Source organism: Sminthopsis crassicaudata, chromosome 6 (genome assembly GCF_048593235.1).
Source record: "Sminthopsis crassicaudata isolate SCR6 chromosome 6, ASM4859323v1, whole genome shotgun sequence".
Lineage (NCBI taxonomy): Eukaryota > Metazoa > Chordata > Mammalia > Dasyuromorphia > Dasyuridae > Sminthopsis > Sminthopsis crassicaudata.
The window spans coordinates 3,747,175-3,767,071 of NC_133622.1; the positions used below are offsets into that span (position 1 = coordinate 3,747,175).

At 37.6% G+C, this 19,897-nt stretch overlaps 1 long non-coding RNA gene across 1 annotated transcript in view; it reads left to right on the forward strand.

Moving 5' to 3' along the window:
• Nucleotides 1–19,897, forward strand: part of LOC141547666 (uncharacterized) — a 519,112-nt gene that overhangs the window by 100,120 nt on the left and 399,095 nt on the right. The window contains exon 4 of the long non-coding RNA XR_012483585.1: nucleotides 18,750–18,892. This is a non-coding gene — a long non-coding RNA (uncharacterized LOC141547666). The remainder of the gene's footprint in view (nucleotides 1–18,749; nucleotides 18,893–19,897) is intronic.

Genomic DNA, 19,897 nt, shown 5'->3' on the forward strand with positions numbered 1-19,897 from the left:
TACAGAGGGAGTTTGGTACAGTGAAAAAAAAGTGCTTGGAGTCCAAAGGGTCCTGCCTTAATTTCCAGTCGTTAGCATCTACATGTTCTGTAGCCAGGCTTCGTCTCCTACCCTTTTTATTCTTCAGTTCTCATTTGTAACCTGGAGATCACAATAGCTGTGGTTCCAGCTCTACAAGGTATAAAGTAATTGCCAACCTTAAAGCCCTTTATTAATAACTATATTAAATAAGGGCAGCTAGGGGGCGCAGTGGATAGAGCACCAGCCTTGAATTCAGGAGGACCCGAGTTCAAATCTGGTCTCAGACACTTATCACTGCCCAGCTGTGTGACCCTGGGCAAGTCACTTAACCCCAGCCTTAGGGGGAGAAAAATAATTATATTAAATAAATATAGTATATTTAGCACTTATAATACAACTTACATAATAATATTTTATATTAAGTCATCATAGTTACATTGCATTTAATTATATTATACATAAATATATGTAAATATCTAAAATAATTTAAAAGTATATAATAATTCCATACATATTTAATAAATGATGAAATATATTATGTATATAGCTATGTCAGTTATATAACGTCATGTTCAGTAAATTAATAGTTACACTGTATGATTATGTACAAACATATGATCGTATATACTTCCTATATTATATATGATTACATATTATATTCAGCTGATATTTTATAGACATGAAATATAATAAAATCTATAGCAATTAAGGAATAAAGAATTTAAAAATCACTTACTATTTGGCAAACATGGTGTTGGGCAGGAGAGGGATACCAAGGCAAAATAGAAATGGTCCCTGCCCTTAAAAAGCTTTCATTTTAATGAGGGAAGTCAACATTCACACACACACACACGTACAAGTATCTGTTTACACCTCTGTAAAAGATACATGCAGATAATATACAAATAAGCTTAGAAGGATCCCAGTAGAACTTGGCCCATGGGAAAGCCTCATATGAAAGGTGACTCTTCACAAGCAGAGGTTCCCAGAGGCAAAAGTGGAGCATCATGGGAAGTCACCATAAAGGAATGGAGATGGAAGCTGGAGTGTCAGATGTGTGAGGAGCCCCTAGTAAGGCACTAAGGTGGGCTGCAGAGATCATAGAAGGAATTATAAGTAAGAAGACTGGAAAGCTGTGAAGGGGCCAAGCTGTAAAGAGACGTAAGGGAAAAACAGAGGATTTTATAATGGATCTTAACTATTCAACCCATTCCTTTCCAATTGGCAGGTAAATTTTGTGGGTGGATGGAGTGGCTGACCTGGAATTTAGGAAGTCTAAGTTCAAGGCTTTGTCCTCTCTCCCCTATGTAGTAGTTGGGCGTCCTTGAGAAAGTACCATGTTTCTATTGTCTCATCCATAAAATAAGGCTGGGCATTCCTTCATGACTGCTCCTCAGGGTCAGTACTGAGGAAAGTCCTTTAAAATCTCGATTATATAATAATATAATAATCCTGCAGTCTTTACCCTACAGCATGGTGCTTCTAGCACAAGGATTTGGTTGATGAGTTTGACTTGAGAACAAGCTGAGTTAGCAGAGGGAGCACGATCCCTGTTCCATACGACATCCTTTTTTTTTTTTTAGTGACCAGAGTCCTCATGTCTACTTATACAGTCTTTCTTCCCTGACTATGCTGGCATACACTGACAAATTCTAGCTCTGTGCTTCTTTCTTTCCTTGATTTCACGTAGACCCTCACCCTTCTGTTAGGAGAACATCACCCGAACATGTTACAGTTAATTAGAACATAGCTTATATTAAATTAATTACATTTGTGTCTCTGTGATGAGCTTTGGGAGGCACCTTGAAGAGATTTGAGAAGCACAGAAGTCTCACCAGTTACACAGTATATATCAGTCTTGATTTTAAATTCAAGATAAAGATTCAATGTATATTTATTAAACATCAATTTCTAATAGCTGACATTTTACAGAGGACCAGTGTGGAGTGACAGAAAAGAAGGGCACATTGAAGTGAGGATGATCTGAGTTCTGTCCTGTTTCTGACAAATATTCAATATATAATTCTGGGAAAATCACTCAATATGGGCTCTGAGCAGCTCTGTGATTCTGAACCTGGAGTCCTGAGACTTGGATGGAGGGAAAAATACCTCATTATTTTCACTAAACTCTAAGTGGAGTTGAACATTTCTCTCAATTATTACAAATGAAAACAAAACAAAACACCAATCTGAGAAGGGATTCTTAGATTTTGCCAGACTGCTAAAGGAGTTCCAGGACACAATAACATTAAGAAGCTATGTATCGGGGCAAGTAAGTGACTCCAAGTAGAAAGAAAGAAGAGTCTGAGTTCAAATGTAACCTCATATATTAACTGACTGTGAACCTGGGCAGGTCAAAAGTTAAGACCTTTGTTTGCCTCAGTTTCCTGATTTGTAAAATGGGATAATAATAGAGCCCTTTACCAAGGCTACAGAGAAGCTTAACTAAAAAAAATGTAAAAGTACGTGGTGTAGTTCCTGATGCAGAGGAAAATCTACTACTATTATTATTTTTATTAATTTCATACAGACTATTTACCTCCTTTGGGAGAATTTCTCACCCAGGACTTTCCTTAAACCAATGAAAATTGAGCTCTATTCCTATGTTTGAGTTTAAAAACACTTTCCTTGTGTTGTCTCATTTGATCTTTACAATGTTCCTGGGACATACTACAAGTGTTACCATTTGCATTTTACATGAAACGAGATTCAGATTTGCTCGTATCGTCTACGGAACATCCGAGCCGTCCTAACTACTTCTGACTGGCCATAAGTGTCTCAGAGCAGAATGACTTGTACTTTGGGTGAAAGCACCCCCTCCTTAGTCCCTTGATCACAAGCCTATGATAAGGTATAAATGAATCCAGATTGGACATGAAACCAGGAAAAGTGACTGTCTCATAGACCGTGACTGTCTCATAGACCGTGGCTCTGCATTCTGGCTCTCTCTTCTGGTCTGTCCAAGGTATAGGAACTCCTGGAATCTTTCCCTGCAAGGGTAGCTGAAGGAAGCTTACTCCAAATCCCAGCAGGATAGCAGGCAGCGCAAATACGGGCTTACCTGGTTCAGCTGGTGGAATGCTGGTCCTGGGCTGCTGCTCCTCCTTTATGCATCTTTTTTTGAATGGATATTATAATATGGCTATACAAATACGGTGGTCACCTGTGTGCAGGTGACAATTGGATGTAAAAGACCCGATAGGACCATCAAAAAGCAAAAGAAAAGGAGAAAGTCCCGAAACACTCCTTGGGGGTCACTCACAGCTGGTGGATGGAGCGTGAATAGAGCAATCAGCCATGTTGGAAGAGAAGCAGGACTTTCAGTGGCAACTAGATGGTCACTTGTCAAAAATACTAAATGGATTGAGTAGAGTTTAGACTAGGTTACATTTCAAGTCCCTTTCAGCTCTGAGATTTTTATTCTATAAAGAGTTATTATTAAAGAGCTTCTGCCAATGGAGGAATTTTAAAATATGTGCGGAGGAAACAAGAACAAAACATGAAGGGATGTTATTGGTATAATTATATCACAAAAGAAAACGGGAACACAAAGGAGGAAGAATCTAAGAATATGCTGAGAGCCCAATGTACGTTTGAGCTCTTCTTAGAGAAGAGTCCAAAGGAATAGTGGACCCTAAGGAGCTAAGTGAAAATGCAAGAATTTACATTCTTAAAGGCCAAGAAAATCCATTTTGGGGTAAGTGGCCTTTTGCTGTTCTGAAATTCTCTTCTGCTCTCTGATCTCTACAGCACCGAAGGCTTCAACCTTCTGGAGGCACAGAGGCCTTCTGAAATGGAGCCTATCTAAACTCCCTTGATAGCAAGTTCAATGTTTTAGAGCTTGCAGGAATCTTCCCCTCATAAATAAGCCCAGCATTTCTGGCTGTGAAGAAAGGCCCTTTCCTTTTGTTGAGCTTGCCAATTAAGGGGACAAAAATAGGCAGTTATCTTCAAACATGTTCTTATGTGCAGAAAAGTCACGATCAAGTCTTGTTTTCTGTGCAACTGGATTTGGAGTAACAGGATCTTCTGGGTTCTCTTCTGCTCCTCAATATAGTGTTTGATCTCCTGCATGTCCCCCAATCCTTTTCCCTTGCTGGACTTCAGTCAGACCAGAGAAGGGATTTTGTTCTAGACAAACTTCAGTATCCCTCTATCTCAAGGTCCTACAAAGCTTTTCTTATGTTGACTAGACTGACTCATTAAAAATAGTTATAGGTGTAGCCAAAAGTGCATTTGATTTAGAGGCATAAAATCCCATTGGAAGGACCAATGATCTTATCTTACAGATAAGGGAATGGAAGTCTGGGCAGATGAAGGGACAACCCAATGCCATTTGAGGGATTATGTTTAAATTGGTTGATGTGTTTCTTTAACAAGACCCAGAGCTCACTTATGACTATTCTTTTCTCTTCATCAGAATTTCCCCCTCTTGTTTCTCTTAAGAGTTTTACTCTTGAGAACGTTCCATACAAAGGAAGCACCGGACATTGGAAGAAGTCAGAGGATTTGATTTGCAATCTTGGCTTTGATGTTTGATCACTGTATGACCTTGTCTTGTTCAGGTCTTATGCACCTTATTTGTAAAAAAATTAAGAGTTTAAGCTAGATGCCTCTGAAGTCCCTTTCAGTTCCAACTCTACAATCCTGTGGGAGAAAGGGAGAGAGAGACAGAGATGGAGAGAGATGAGACAGAGAGAGAAAGAGACTGCAAATAATTGCTAATGCAACACAAAGAAAAAGAGGAAGGGAGAAAGAGGAGAGGGGACAGAATAGGGGAGAGAGAGGGAGAAAAAGAAAGAGACACAGAGAAAGATGGAGACAGAAGGAGAGAGGAAGGGAGGAAAAAAGGAAAGAGGGAGAGACAGATGGGAAAGATGAGTTACAGAGAGCAAATAATTGTTACTGAAAGTCTGGCAACAGAGAAAAGGGAGGAAGGGAGAAAGAGAGGGAGAGGGAGACAGAACAGGGGAGAGAGAGGAAAAAAAGAAAGAGACAGAGAAAGATGGAGACAGAGGGAGAGAAGAAGGGAGGAAAAAAGGAAAGAGGGAGGGAGGGAGAGACAGAAACAGAGATAGAGACAGAGACAGAGAAACAGAGAAAGATGGGCAGACAGACAAAGACACACTCACAGAGACAGCCCCACAGGCATGGGTAGTGTGGACGTTTCTAGCAGATAACTGGATCCCTAAGGGCTTTCATCATTTTGTACTCTGATTCTGGGCCAGTTGTTTGCTGTTCCTCTGAATTCTTTCTCTCTTTTATTTTTCTTTCTAGGGTAGAACGTGGCATATTTTAATTATATTCCTTTTGCTTCTCCTTCTAGTGATCTGCACTGGAATACTTCCCCAATCTCTTTCTTGGGTTTCTTACATGAGTAAATCTATCTATCTATCTATCTATCTATATATATATAGAGATATAGATATTACATATCTATATCTATATATAGAGAGATATAGATATTTATCTATCGATATATATCTAGATCTAGATCTAGATATAGATATACTACTATTCTCCCAGGCTCTCTATTTCCCCATTTCCATCTTGCAACCGCACCCCAACCCCATTTACCTACTGGGATCCTTCCCAAGAAGCTACATTCTTCCATGGGCATGTTGAAGTGGTGGGTCCTGCCCCACTAACTCCCAGGTATTACCGTGAGGTCCAATTTGCCTGTTTGAATTAAGTAGAACTTCCTTGCTTTTGCCAGTACATTTTGCATGTGTTCCTCTGATGGATGTACGCTTTCTTGTTGGAAATATACTGTTGGGAGCAGGGGAGGTATAAAGGGAAAACAGGCTGGTGGTGCTTGCGGTTGATTAAGTCAATCAATCAGATCGCTTTACCCCATTTAAGGCAGCTAGGGAAGTTGTTCTGTCAGGTGAGAACACATCTGGATTGAATCAATTAATCAGGAGTGGGAATCGGGTTGACTGATACTTATACTTCTTTCAGGTGAAGCATTTCAGCTCAGTGCAACAGGGTGTCTATTGAGATTGGGAGATTGATTTGTTCACACCCTACGGGCTTCAGATAAATTCAGGAAGCTAGTGGGAATCAGGGATTCAAGGTAAGGCTGAGTGTCTACTTCTGAGAAAGGAGCCCTTTGGGAAGGAGTGCTCAGGCTCAGTCTGGACTCTTCCCAACATCACCATGACCAGCATCCCCTGGACCACAGGAAGTCCTTGTGAACTTCAGAGACCCTTGTGGTCTGAGGATTAGCATTATTACTGACTAGTATGTCTGGAACAGCAGCTATGTGAGGTGAAAACAGACCAGATGAAGTCAGGAAAGGCAGAGTCGGTGTTCCACAAGAAATCAGATAGCCAAGCTACTTAAGGAGACATCTTAGAAATTTTAGCAGAAGATTCTCCAGCTTTTCTATCCCTGGCAAACATGATAAGCACGCCATCGATATCTTTAGCAATTTTTTAAAAAGCAACTATAGAGGGTGTGGTCCTTTTGGCACAAACTCTTACTGATGAAGCTACATGCTGGTTCTCTGTGAAATGGTCACAAACCATTCTTTGGTATAATTTGTTTTTGAATTTTGCCAAATTCTAAATTCCCTGGCTTGGAGACTAGATACTTTTTCCCGCCAGGTAAAGGGGCAACATTTATCTTTCTCTACCCCTTTTAAAATCCTCCAATACTACCATATTTTTCAAAGATGATTGTTATTGATTCAGCAGTCACATTCACCATTTCTGTCAGTAACTTGGGCTGTGGTAGCTCTTTCAGAATAGATCACCTGAACTCATTGTGGGTACCTAAGTGCTTTCTCTCCATCTTTTTCATATCTTAAATTTACTTTCTTAAAAAAATTCACTTCTCTAAAAATATGTCGTTTTCTCAATCAAATTAAAAATCAGTAGGCTACAATGAAAAGTTCACTGGCTCGAGAGTCAGAGCAACTGTATTCATGTCCCAACTCTGTCATGGCCTCTGACAAGCCCTTGTACCCTCTTTTGGGCTCCACTTCCTAAGTTTATAAAATTATATTAATAATATCTACATTATCTGCCTTGAAGGATTGTTTGTGAGGGCTCAATAATATAGCTGTGAAATCCTGATGGGCTCCTTGAGGGAAGTTATCATCTTTTCCTTTCTTTTCCCCATGAACAGGTATGGTGCCTTGTATATAGTAGATGCTTGATAAAGAGTTGGTGAAGAAACTGTTTATTCAATAAAAGAGCTTTGTAAGTTGTAAAGCAGCAGACAATTGTGTGCGATTGTTACTTGGGCCCACCAGGCCTCCTTTAAAAGGCAGCCAGCAGCATGACCATTTCTTGCTCCTATTTTTCTTATACTTAGGATTTTCCAGGGACTGCTCTTTTGGATCCTGCTGCTATAGCTTTGCCATTTTTACTGCTGCATTTCTTATAAATAGGGTCTCATTATGTGGCCATTGATTTGAAGATGGATCCATTTAGGAGAATAAAATAAATGGAATTTTTTATTTTCCAAAAATGATTTTATTCTATAATGCCATGTAAGGGGTTTTTTAGCTCAGAAAATTGGGAATAATAAAAGGTTTAAGCCACACGATATTCTTTCTAAATGTACCATAAGGACTTGGAGGAGGAGCCTAGGAACAGTTCTAATGGCTGATGTGAGCCCGTGAGAAATAGTCTGACTTTCCCCCTTCCTTGCTGGAGCACAGAAAAGTCATTCACTCTGGATAATCCCCTGGTTTTGTTTCTTCACCAGACTCATGCCAGTGTAGGCTGTCCACACTTTTTCCAGTCTCACCAGACTTGATATTTTCTGTGAAAACTAGAAATCTAATATCTGAGATCTTCAGCTGGAAGGGATTTTAAGAATCATTCAGTCCACAAGCTCATTTTAAAATTTTGTCAAATGAGAAAACTGATAGGCATGCAGGATTTTTTCATAAGACCCGGATCCAGCAGTGTCATCACCTCCTTAACCCCCTCAATAATCTTCCATTACTTCCTCTTGCCTCTGGGATCAAGGAGACAATCCTGGCTTTTGAAGCCCTGCACAATCTAACCCTCATTTACCTCTGAAATTTTATGTCATGTTCTAACTCCCTCACCAATCTCTTCTGGTCTGGTTTATTCCATGACTCCCCTGCAGACATTCTCCATTGCAGGCAGCGTGGCCAGTTGGCTATTTCTATGGAGAACGTTGCATCTTCTGGCTGGGCAATGGGACACAAGATGGCAATCTGCCATGGATTCCAGTTTTTTCTCCTCTCCTCCTTGATAGTACCATTTAGGGGCCTCCTCCTACCTTCAGCACTAGAAATGGATTTGTATTTCCTTGTTTACACCTGGCCCTTTAGAATGGGAGCTCTTTGAATGCAGGGCTTGTTTCATTTTTGTCTGTATTTTTGTATCTCCTACCTGCACAGCACCTTGCAAGTAATAGATGCTTAACAGGTGTGCTTTGAATTGAAATGAATTAAGTGACTAATTCAAGATTACATAGATAATAAGCAATGAATGGATGGATGAATGGATGGATGGATGGATGACATAATTTCTACTTATAAGGCATAGTGCTCTGCTCTGTAAATATAAATTCAAGCAAAAAGACAATCCCTCGTCCTCTAGGAACTTACATTCTGGTAGAGAAATATAACACATAAAAGGAAGGTGTGAAAAATCAGGTTTGTTCTCACTTTCTCGCATTAATAGAAGGAACCCTGGATTGGTATGAATTTGAAGTGAGCATAAGTCTTCACAAATGAAGGTTCCCAGCTCCCCAATTAGAGGAAGAGGCACTTGAGGGGGAGGCGCTCGAAGTGTGAAAGTCACCGAGGCTGAAGAGGAGAGAAATTGGGGGGCTCCTAAACTGGGGGCTCATCTCCAAATCCAGAATGTCTCCAGTGTGCAGGTTTCATGGGATTATCGGTTACATGCACCCGAAATTCCGAAATCCACAGCAAACTTTACCTGAGCCCTTCATTATTATCCTGTTCTCCTATCCACCATTTTTAGGTTAGAACGATTAGCAAATATTAGGGGTATTCAGCTCATAAATATACCACAGGAAAGGACTTTAGAAACTGTCTAGTCTGGTGCTCTCATTTTGTAGATGAGAAACAGAGACCTCAAAATTAAATGATTCCTACAGTCACACAAATATAAAGTGATAAAGGCAAGATTTCAATGTGGATGCTTTGAATGAAAATCCACTATTCTTTTGGACCAGAATAAACCCAGGTTTGTAACTTGGGATAGCTGGATTCTAGCCATGGACCTGCCATCATCTCCCTTGACCAGACAAGTTTCTTCCTCACTTTGGACACATATTTTCTTCTCCATAAAACATGAGCATTGAATTATTTGATATTCATATGCTTTGCCCTAAAATATTGTCTTCTCTAAATTCATGATAGAGAACACTTTTATAGATGATCTAATAGAGATTCTCAAACTTTTCGATCTCATGATCCTTTATATTCTTAAGACATGATTGAAAATCCTTTATGCCATAAAGAATTATTGAGGAGACAAAATGTTTGTTTAGGTGGCTTATATTACTGAATATTTATCACATTGAATCTCAAAATTGATAAATTAGAATTATTAATTCATTTCAAATAATATCTGACCATTACATGTTAAAATAAATAAAATACTTTAATGAAATATAAATACATCTTCAAAGACTGAGGCCATGGCTTTATTTTTTCCCAAAATCTTTGTAATGTTTTGCTTAATAGAAGACAATTATATTCTAAATATCTGCTTCTGTGTTAAATCTCTTGTAACATTGTCCTAGTTAGAGTATATGAGGAAGATTTGTTATACAATCATTTAGTTGTAAAGAGAGGGGTATTGTAAGATCAAAATAAGCTTGGCATTATTATAAATGGTTTCTCTATCAGACACCTCATAAAAAGGTATCAGGGACAACTATTGATATAGTCAAATTCACTCATTTCCCAGAAGAGAAAACAGATTCAGATTGGGAAGGGATTTGCCCAAGTTTATGAAGGAAGAAAGCACTGGAGCTGGAATTCAAATTGAGGAACTTTACCTCAATTCAGTGATCTTTTCATCACATTGTGGTGATGTGATTTGTTCCATACCCTCTGCCATTGAATAATAACATGGGTAGATTTGAATGTGACTACCTTGTTCATCTAGCCTTTAAGATAGAACCAAATCTGAAGTTATAGATGGAAAGTCAAAAATAGACCACAAACTTTTCTTTTGATTTTCCTTTTAAAATTATTGTTTTAATGATATTTCATTTTTCTAAATATGTGCAAAGGTAGTTTTCTCAATATTCACCTTTGCAAAACCTTATGTTCCAAATTTTATCCCCCATCTTCCTCCTCTGCAAGACTGTAAGTGATTTGATATAGACTATATGTTTGCAATTCTTCTAAACATATTTTAATATTTATAATGCTGGGCAAGAAAAATCAGATCAAAAGAGGAAAAATGAGAGGGGGAAAAACAAGCAAACAACAACAATAACAAAAGTGAAAATACTTTGCTTTGATCCACATTCAGTCTTTCTGGATGTGGATGGCACCTACCATTACAAAGTATTGGAAGTGGCTTGAATCATGTCATTGTTTAAAAGAGAAGATCTTTGACAGTTGATCGTCACATCCTCTTGTTACTGTGCACAATAATCTCTTGATTCCACTGACTTCATTTGGCATGAGTTCATGTAAGTCTTTCTAGGCCTTTCTAAAATCATTCTGATCATCATTACTTTCATTTTTTTATTATAGCTTTTTACTGACAAGACGTATGCATGGGTAATTTTTGAACACTGACCCTTGCAAAAACTTCTGTTCCAACTTTTCCCCTCCTTCCCTCTACCTCCTCCCCTAGATGGCAAGTAGTCTCATACATGTTAAATATGTTAAAGTATATGTTAAATGCAATATATGTATACATATTTATACAGTTGTCTTGCTACACAAGAAAAATTGGATTTAGAAAGAAGATTAAAATAACCTGGGAAGGAAAACAAAAATTCAAACAAACAATAACAGAGGGAGTGGAAATGCTATGTTGTGGTCCACACTCATTTCCCAGTGTTCTTTCACTGAATGTAGCTGGTTCTTTTCATTATTGATCAATTGGAACTGATTTGGATCCACTCATTGTTGATGAGAGCTACTTCCATCAGAATATATCCTCACATAGTATTGTTGTTGAAGTATATAATGATCTGGTTCTGCTCATTACATTTAGCATCAGTTCCTGTGAGTCTCTCCAAGCCTCTTTGAAATCCTCCTGCTGGTCATTTGTTACAGAACAATAATATTCCACAACATTCATATACCACAGTTTACTCAACCATTCTCCAATTGATGGGCATCCAATTGATTTCCAGTTTCTAGCCACTAAAAAAGGGCTGCCACAAACATTTTGGCACATGCAGGTCCCTTTCCCTTCTTTAAGATCTCTTTGGGATATAAACCCAGTAGTAACACTGCTGGATCAAAGAATATGCACAGTTTGACAACTTTTTGAACATAGTTCCAAATTGCTCTCCAGAATGGTTGGATCCATTCACAACTCCACCAACAACGCGTTAGTATCCCACTTTCCCAACATCCCCTCCAATATTCATTACTAGCTTTTCCTGTCATCTTAGCCAATCTGAGAGATGTGCAGTGGCATCTCAGAGTTTTCTTAATTTGAATTTCTCTGATCAATAATAATTTGGAGCACCTTTTCATATGGGTAGAAATAGTTTCAATTTCATCATCTAAAAATTGTTCATATCCTTTGGATATGAACATTTGGAGAATGGCTTGATTTCTTATAAATTTGAGTGAATTCTCATATATTTTGAAAATGAGGCTTTTATCAGAACCTTTAATTGTAAAGATGTTTTCCCAGTTTATTGCTTCCCTTCTAATCTTTTCTGCATTAGATTTGTCTGTACAAAAGCTTTGTAACTAGATATAATGGAAAATTTCTATTTTGTCATCAGTAATGATCTCTAGTTCTTTTTTTGGTCACAAATTCCTTCCTTCTTCACAGGTCTGAGAGGTAAGCTATTCTAGGTTCTTCTAATTTATTTATAATCTCATTCTTTACGCCTTGATCATGAACCCATTTTGACCTTATCTTAGTGTACAGTGTTAAGTGTGGGTCAATGCCTAGTTTTTGCCATACTGATTTCCAATTTTCCCAGAAGTTCTTGTCAAATAGAGAATTCTTATCTCAAAAGTTGGGGTCTTTGGGTTTGTCAAACACTTTGGGTTTGCTTTAATTATTGACTATTTTGTCCTATGAACTTAACTTATTCCACTGACTAACTAGTCTATTTCTTAGCCAATACCAAATGATTTTAGTAACTGCTGCTTTATAATATAATTTCAAATATGGTATAGCTAGGCCACCTTCATTTGATTTTTTTTCCCATTAGTTCCCTTGAAATTCTTGACCTTTTGTTCTTCCAGATAAATTTTGTTGTTATTTTTTTCTAGGTCATTAAAATAGTTTTTTGGGAGTCTGATTGGTATAGCACTAAATAAATAGATTAGTTTAGGGAGTATTGTCATCTTTATTATTTTGGCTTGACCTATCCAAGAGCACTTAATATTTTTCCAATTGTTTAGATCTGACTTTATTTGTGTGATTAGTTTTGCTCATGTAGTTCCTGATTTTCCCTTGGCAGACAGATTCCCAAATATTTTATAATATTAACTGTTATTTTAAATGGAATTTCTCTTTGTATCTCTTGCTGTTGGATTTTGTTGGTGATGTATAAAAATGCTGAAGATTTATGTGGAATCATTTTGTATCCTGCAACTTTGCTAAAGTTGTGGACTATTTCTAATAGCTTTTTAGTAGAATCTCTGGGGTGCTCTCAGTATACCATCATATCATCTGCAAAGAGTGATAATTTGGTTTCATCATTACCTATTCTAATGCCTTTAATCTCTTTTTCATCTCTTATTGCCGAAGGTAACATTTCTAATATAATATTGAATAGTAAATGTGAAAGTGGGCAATCTTGTTTCACTCCTGATTTTATTGGAGTGGTTCCACTTTATCACCATTACATATAATGCTTACTGGTGGTTTTAAATAGATGCTACTGACTATTTTGACGAAAAAGTCCTTTTATTCCTATATTCTCTAGTATTTTAATAGGAATGGGTTATGGATTTTATCAAATGCTTTTTCTGTACCTATTGAGATGATCATATGGTTTTTGTTAATTTGATTATTGATATAATCAATTATGTTAATAGTTTTCCTAATATTGAACTATCCCTGCATTCCTGGTATAAATCTTACTTGGTCATGGTGTATTCTCCTGGGGATGATTTTCTGTAATCTTTTTTCTAATATTTTATTTAAGATTTTTGCATCAATGTTCATTAGGGAGATAGGTCTATAATTTTTCTTTTTCTGTTTTCATCCTACCTGGTTTAGGTATCAGTACCATGTCTGTGTCATAAAAGGAATTTTTTAGTACTCCTTCAATCCCTATTTTTTCAATAGTTTATATAGCATTGGAGTTAATTGTTCTTTCAATGTTTGGTAGAATTCACATGTAAATCCATCTGGTCATGGGGATTTTTTCTTAGGGACTTGATTAATAGGTTGTTCTTTTTCTTTTTCTAAAATGGGACTATTTAATCAATTTACTTCTTCCTCTGTTATTCTGGACAACCTATATTTTTAAAGGTATTCATCTATTTCACTTAGGTTATCAAATTTTGTTGGCATAAAGTTGGGCAAAGTAATTCCTAATCATTGCTCTATTTTCTTCTTCATTAGTGGAAAATTCTCCCTTTTCATTTTAAAGACTAACAATTTGATTTTTCTCTTTCCTTTTTGTAATCAAATTTCCTAAGTGTTTATCTATTTTGTTGTTTTTTCATAGAACCAACTCTTAGTTTTATTTATTAATTTAATAGTTTTTTTTTTTTACTTTCAATTTTATTAATCTCTCCTTTTATTTTTAGAATTGCAAGTTTAGTGTTTGGGGTTTTAAAATTTGCTCTTTTTCTAGCTTTTTAAATTGCAAGCCTACCTAATTCATTGATTTTCTTTTTCTATATTTTACGCAAGTAGGTCTCTAGAGATATAAAATTTCCCTTTATTACCACTTTGCCTGCATCCCACAAATTTTGATATATCATCTCATTATTGTCATTCTCTTGAGTGAAATTATTAATTGTGTCTATGACTTGCTATTTCACCCATTCATTCTTTAGGATGAGATTATTTATTTTCCAATTACTTTTTAGTCTGTTTTCCCCTGACTTTTTATTGAATGTAATTTTCATTGTATCATGATCTGAAAAGGATGCATTTACTATTTCTGCCTTGCTGCATTTGAATTTGCTACTTATCATTTCTAATAGAACAATAATATTCCATTATATTCCTATGCCATATACTTTTTCAGCCATTACACAACTAATACACCACAAACTTTTCAAGGGATCTTGTGTCCAAATTTATAAAGATCAATCGGGAGAAAATAGAAGTAGACATGAATCGGAACTCAGTCCACCAGGCAGTAACATAGTCAAGCTCGACGAGACAATTTCCATCTGTTGTTCTTCATCTGTTGGACTGTTTGTCACGACTAAATATGATACTAACTTCTTCTTTAAGCCATTTTAGTCTCTATCTACTCTCCTGCCCTGGTGAACATAATTTCTCTTCTCTGAAAATTCTTATAATCCTCTCTACTAATTCTCTTTTGTTGGACTCCTTTCTCCTCATTAGACTGTAAACATCCTGAAAATGAGGGTAGCATTGTAACTGCCCTTGTAAATCCAGAGCTTGATACTCAGTAGAGCCTTAATAATGACTTGTTGGGTAGATGAACTATCAACACTGGAGGTGAGTTCTGAGAGTGGTGCCATGAAAACCATAGTGGGAGGTAAGCTCTGGTCAGGAGAGACCCAAATCTATTTTTTTGTATTTCCTACAACACCAGGTAGAGTGTCGAGACCAGAAGAAGGCATTTAACAAATGCTTGCTAAATCATAGCCATGTATAATTAGTCAGTGAAGTTAACAATTATTGTAACAACTTATTATCAGCTTCAACTGAGACTCCATTCTCTCAGAAAATACTTCTTTTACTTATTTAGAATAAGGAAAGCACATGCAAAAAAGGCCAGGAAGTGCTAACAGATGTTGGTCTTAACATTGATAATTTCTAAGTGATAACCAAATTGTTCATGGATGCTCAGATCACAGTAAGAGCAGCAGACTCTGATCTTAAGAGCAATGCATTTAAACCTTAGCAGTCATCTAGTATAACTTTCTTTGTACTCAGGTCCAAGAGGCTGGCTAATTTTCCCCAAGGATACATATATATATATATATATATATATATATATGGAAGTTGAGTCAAAAGCTAGAAATAGAAGTAGTGTTGTTCATTATAAACTCTTAGATTGTTTTTTGGCTGCAACTAAGAAAACTTCAATATAAGTTAGGGAAGAGCCTGAATTTAGCACTTGGTTCACCGTGTCTGTCATCAACTACTTTAGAGGCGGAAACAGCCTTCAAGCTCAGAAATCCAAAGTTTAGAGTAGATTGAATTGTCCAACATCTAGATTGGAATTGGGCTTCAGAAACAAAGAAGCAACAGTAATAACAGAAACAAACAATATGAAATTCAGTTTTCAGATGGTTTCTTTGAAGTTTTTAGTGAGGCACAGTAAAGTATCTCCAGGATACAAACAACTCAGTATTCAGGAGTCACCCTAAGGACTCTCAATCTTGGGTTTATGATTGAATTGCTGCGTCCCATTTGACAACTCAGTCCCCACCCTTGGGACTCAGTTTCCTCAGCTTTAAAGGAATTGGGTTGGATGTATTTTCAAGAGTCCATTTCTAACATTCTGCTTTTAAGTTACATGCATCGTTTCATGAGTTCAGATCCAGAGAAAGTATTGGAGACCCACCCTACTGTATAGCTTCTACTTCCAATATATATATATATATATATATATATATATAGTATTGGCTTCCAAACTGTGGTAGAGCCTGAATACAGTACTTTGCATAAACAGGTGCAGAACAGAATTTGATGGCATTACATTGACCTGAACTGTCTTCTCTAGTAGCAGCTAAGAGGTTTGAATAGAGTGAAAAGTTTCCCAATTCTTGGTTTGTAGACTCCTTGGATTGTAAAAATGCTAGCTTACCAAATTCATCTTTTCTTTCTCATTATCAAATGTGCTATTCTACGGATCCAATTTTCTATTTATCTTGTCTAGGTTCAAATAGCTTTGATAATTTCCAATTAATAGTCACAGAACAACATTGGAACCCCACCATAATACATCTTATATTTATATAATATAAGGATGATGGGACCTTTGACAGAGATACAGAGGTTTGGAAGAGGAGACAGTCTGGGGGAAGATAACGTCTCGAGTTTCAAACATCTCTTCAATTTCTATTTGGTTTGTTTTACATTCACCCCCTCTATGTATATAAAGTCCTTGGGGGCAGGGACTAGCACAATGCCTCACCCATAGTAGGTGCTTAAGTATTGGCTAAATTGAATGATCAGGGTCTGAGAACTAAGCAGTTTACAAACCGACTATAACTAGACCCTAATAGCACAACTTGGTAAAGTTATATATGCTTAAAAAATTAAAGGTAAAAGAAAGATCATAACAATTGTGGTGATGTAGACATTATCCTGTGAAATTTGCCACACATTCTCTTTGGAGAATAAGGTTAACTACCAGCTCATACAGCAGTGGAAGCTGACAGACCAGTGTTAAATCATTTACTGTCTCTTGGTTTTTTTTTTCCCTCACTTTTCTTTCCTTGTTTAGGCTCTTGTTTAGATATTTTAATAAGAATATAAAATATCAGTATATATGGATACAGTGATATTTATGTGTCTATCTGTGATACCTATCTGTTGCCCTCTATGCTCCTCTGGCCCTCCTCCCATAGGAGACAGAAGTTTTATGAATTGCATAATCTTCACTCAAATTCTGTTTTGCTGCATCCTATGGGACTTTTGCCAGTGACATATCTTTCCCATACTCTTTCCCTCCTACGCCCTCCCAATAAAATGAGAGACCTGGCTCAGCTGATTGCTAAGTTCTAGAAAGGTTCCAAAGCCTATGCTTATTACATTATTACATTATTATTGCATTCTAGATCCTTAAATACAGAATTTTCTTTTTTTAAATTATGGCTTTTTATTTACCACATGTATGCATGGGTAATTTTCCAGCACTGACAATTGACAAATCTTTTGTTCCAATTTTTCCCCTCCTTTCCCCGGCCCCTTCCCCCAGATGGCAGGTTGACCAATACATGTTAAATATGTTAAAATATAAATTAAATACAATATTAGTATACATGTCCAAACAATTATTTTGCTGTACAAAAAGAATTGGACTTTGAAATAGTATAAATACAGAATTTTACAGAAATTTACAGAAAAATACAGAAAAATTACAGAAAAAGTAAATACAGGAGATGCTGACTATGGCGGGGGATGGTGGAGAGAACAGCCTCATTTTTCTCTTCAGAGATGAGGCCAGTGCTTCAGTCACATGGACTCGATCAGGAAGGATGGATGTAACTGGGGCTCTGCAAGGCCATCAAATATGTTTTTATTTGTTGCTTCATTTCTTCTTCCAAGCTTTCCTATTGCTTCAGATTAGTCTGGACACCGACGGCATTTGGGTCAAAGCAAGGAAACAGATTGGGCCGGGGAAAGCTGAACCCAACAGAGTTGTTGACCCTTTATCTTAAAATGTTAGAAACACAGTGTTCAAATTGCTGTGCCCCAAACAACTCATCTTCATTTTCTGGGCCATTTTCGTGACAGTGAATGAAAGGGTTGACCATGGAAAATGTTATTTGTTCTCTGGAAAGATGTAGCCTTATATATCTCCACATTTCAAAAAAGACGGGTTTAAGAGAAGCAGATTTTTCAAGAGTACAGCAGAGCAAGACAAAGGGGGTTACTCCCAGGAGCTTTGAACATACATTCTTTTAAATGGCAAAAAAGACTAAATGCCTCATTCATTGGTAGATTAAAAATAATTAGAGAATTTCAAAATCAGAAGGGGTTTTGAAACATTATCTGGTCATATCTCCTGTTTAAGGTAGTTATCTCATCTACATAATTCCAACCACCAATCATTTATTCTGAGGAGTTTGCTACGTTAGCCGTAATATAATTACCCATGGATATCTCATTATCTTTAAGCTGTTTGGAGCAGGGGTTTATCCCAGTGTTCCTCTACCACTTAGCTCCAATTGAAAAAACAGCTCTTGAAAAATCGGACAGCAATGAGTCATACTGGTAGATTCAAGAGACAGCTTTCTGATGTGAAGTGATGGGGAAGGGAAGGGAGGGTTTATGGTGTTCACCTTTGGCTTGGAACTTGGAATTCATAAGAAAGGAAGCTGACTCCAAATCTCAGGGAATGATAACGAGCGGACTTTAGCAAAGGAATTAAACACCTCCTGTTTGCCAGGTATCACAATGGCTTCAGGGAACACGACAACGTCGGTGAAACTCCTCTTGCAGTTTGCATTCAATTGGGGAAGACGATATTTCCTCACAAGAAGTAAATAAATATCAGCATTAAATTCATTTTCTTAGGGGAAGGCACTAGTAGCTTTATTGGAAAAGGCCTTGGGGAGGAGGAGATGTTTAAGCTGAGCCTTGGATAATAGGGGACCTATCTAGAGCAGGACTACTGAGAAAGGCTTGAAGACATTAGCTATCGAAACCTTCTCTTCTCCTTTTTAGAACGCTCCTGAGGGGAAGACTCATCCTCGTTCTAGGAAATCAGAGTAGCTGCTAATAACATCCTTCCGGTGGCCTGAGAAGAGTGATGAGCCAGCTTGTCTTTGCTAGCTTAGGAGCTATAAAGCCTTCAGGCATTTGTCGAGGTAAGTGGTAAGGACCCCCTGATACTCATGCTGTTCTCAGTCATTCTCAGATCTCCAAGTCTACTTCCTACATGCCATCCCTTCTGCAACTTTCCAGAATTAGGGCCCAGCAAGAACTTCTGGGGACTCAAGACTGGTACCCCTGAAAGCTCATCCCTCATTGCCCCCCTGAATCTGGAATCACTCTGCCTGTGTGGCCAAGGTCACGTCATGGCACCGGCCACTTGCAAAGGCTGGGAGCATCTGCCTCCAAGTACAATGCTGATTCTCATTGGCCCTGGGCTTCCTGGGATGCAGGATGGTATGATAAGGGGAGAAGGATTTATAAGAAGAAGAGCTGGGTTTGAATTTCAAGCATGCTGTTTATGATCTGCGTGTTCTTGGGCAATTAACTTATCTTACGTGGCCCTGACTTCTCATCTTTAGAAAAAGAGAGTTTGACTGTATGGATGAGTTCCAAGGTTTTTCTGTTTTGTAATGAAAGAATTGGATAAATGAAAGTTAATCTTAGGCAAAAACTCCATCCTTCAAGATCCTCTCTTTATATTTAACTATAAACTAGCTATTCATTTGTATTTGGATACAGACACTGAATGAAATAAAGGGGAAACATTTATTAAGTGTGTTCTGAATGCCCAGAACCGTGCTAAGCATTCTAGATAAAAATAGAGTTTCTTAAAGAACTCACACTAATTGGGAGAGACAAGACATACAGGAGGATTTGGCTCTCAGGCAAACAGAAAGCCTTGAGGTCCTCAGAGTTCAGAGGTAGGGGCTGGTAATGTCTTCGGGTCTTTAGGATGCATCAGGGTCCCTTGCCGAGCATGGTGGGAAGCCTGGAGGAAAGTGGCTCCTCACCATTAAAAAGGAGCAATCGGGACTAAGAGTTAGTGAGGATTCAGAATTTTTCGAGGACTGGGAAAAGGGAAAGTAATGTTGTAGGAAGTTTGGGAGTGGTCTATGTGCCTTGGGCAGAGAATGGAGTGGGCGGCCCCCCTGGTAATA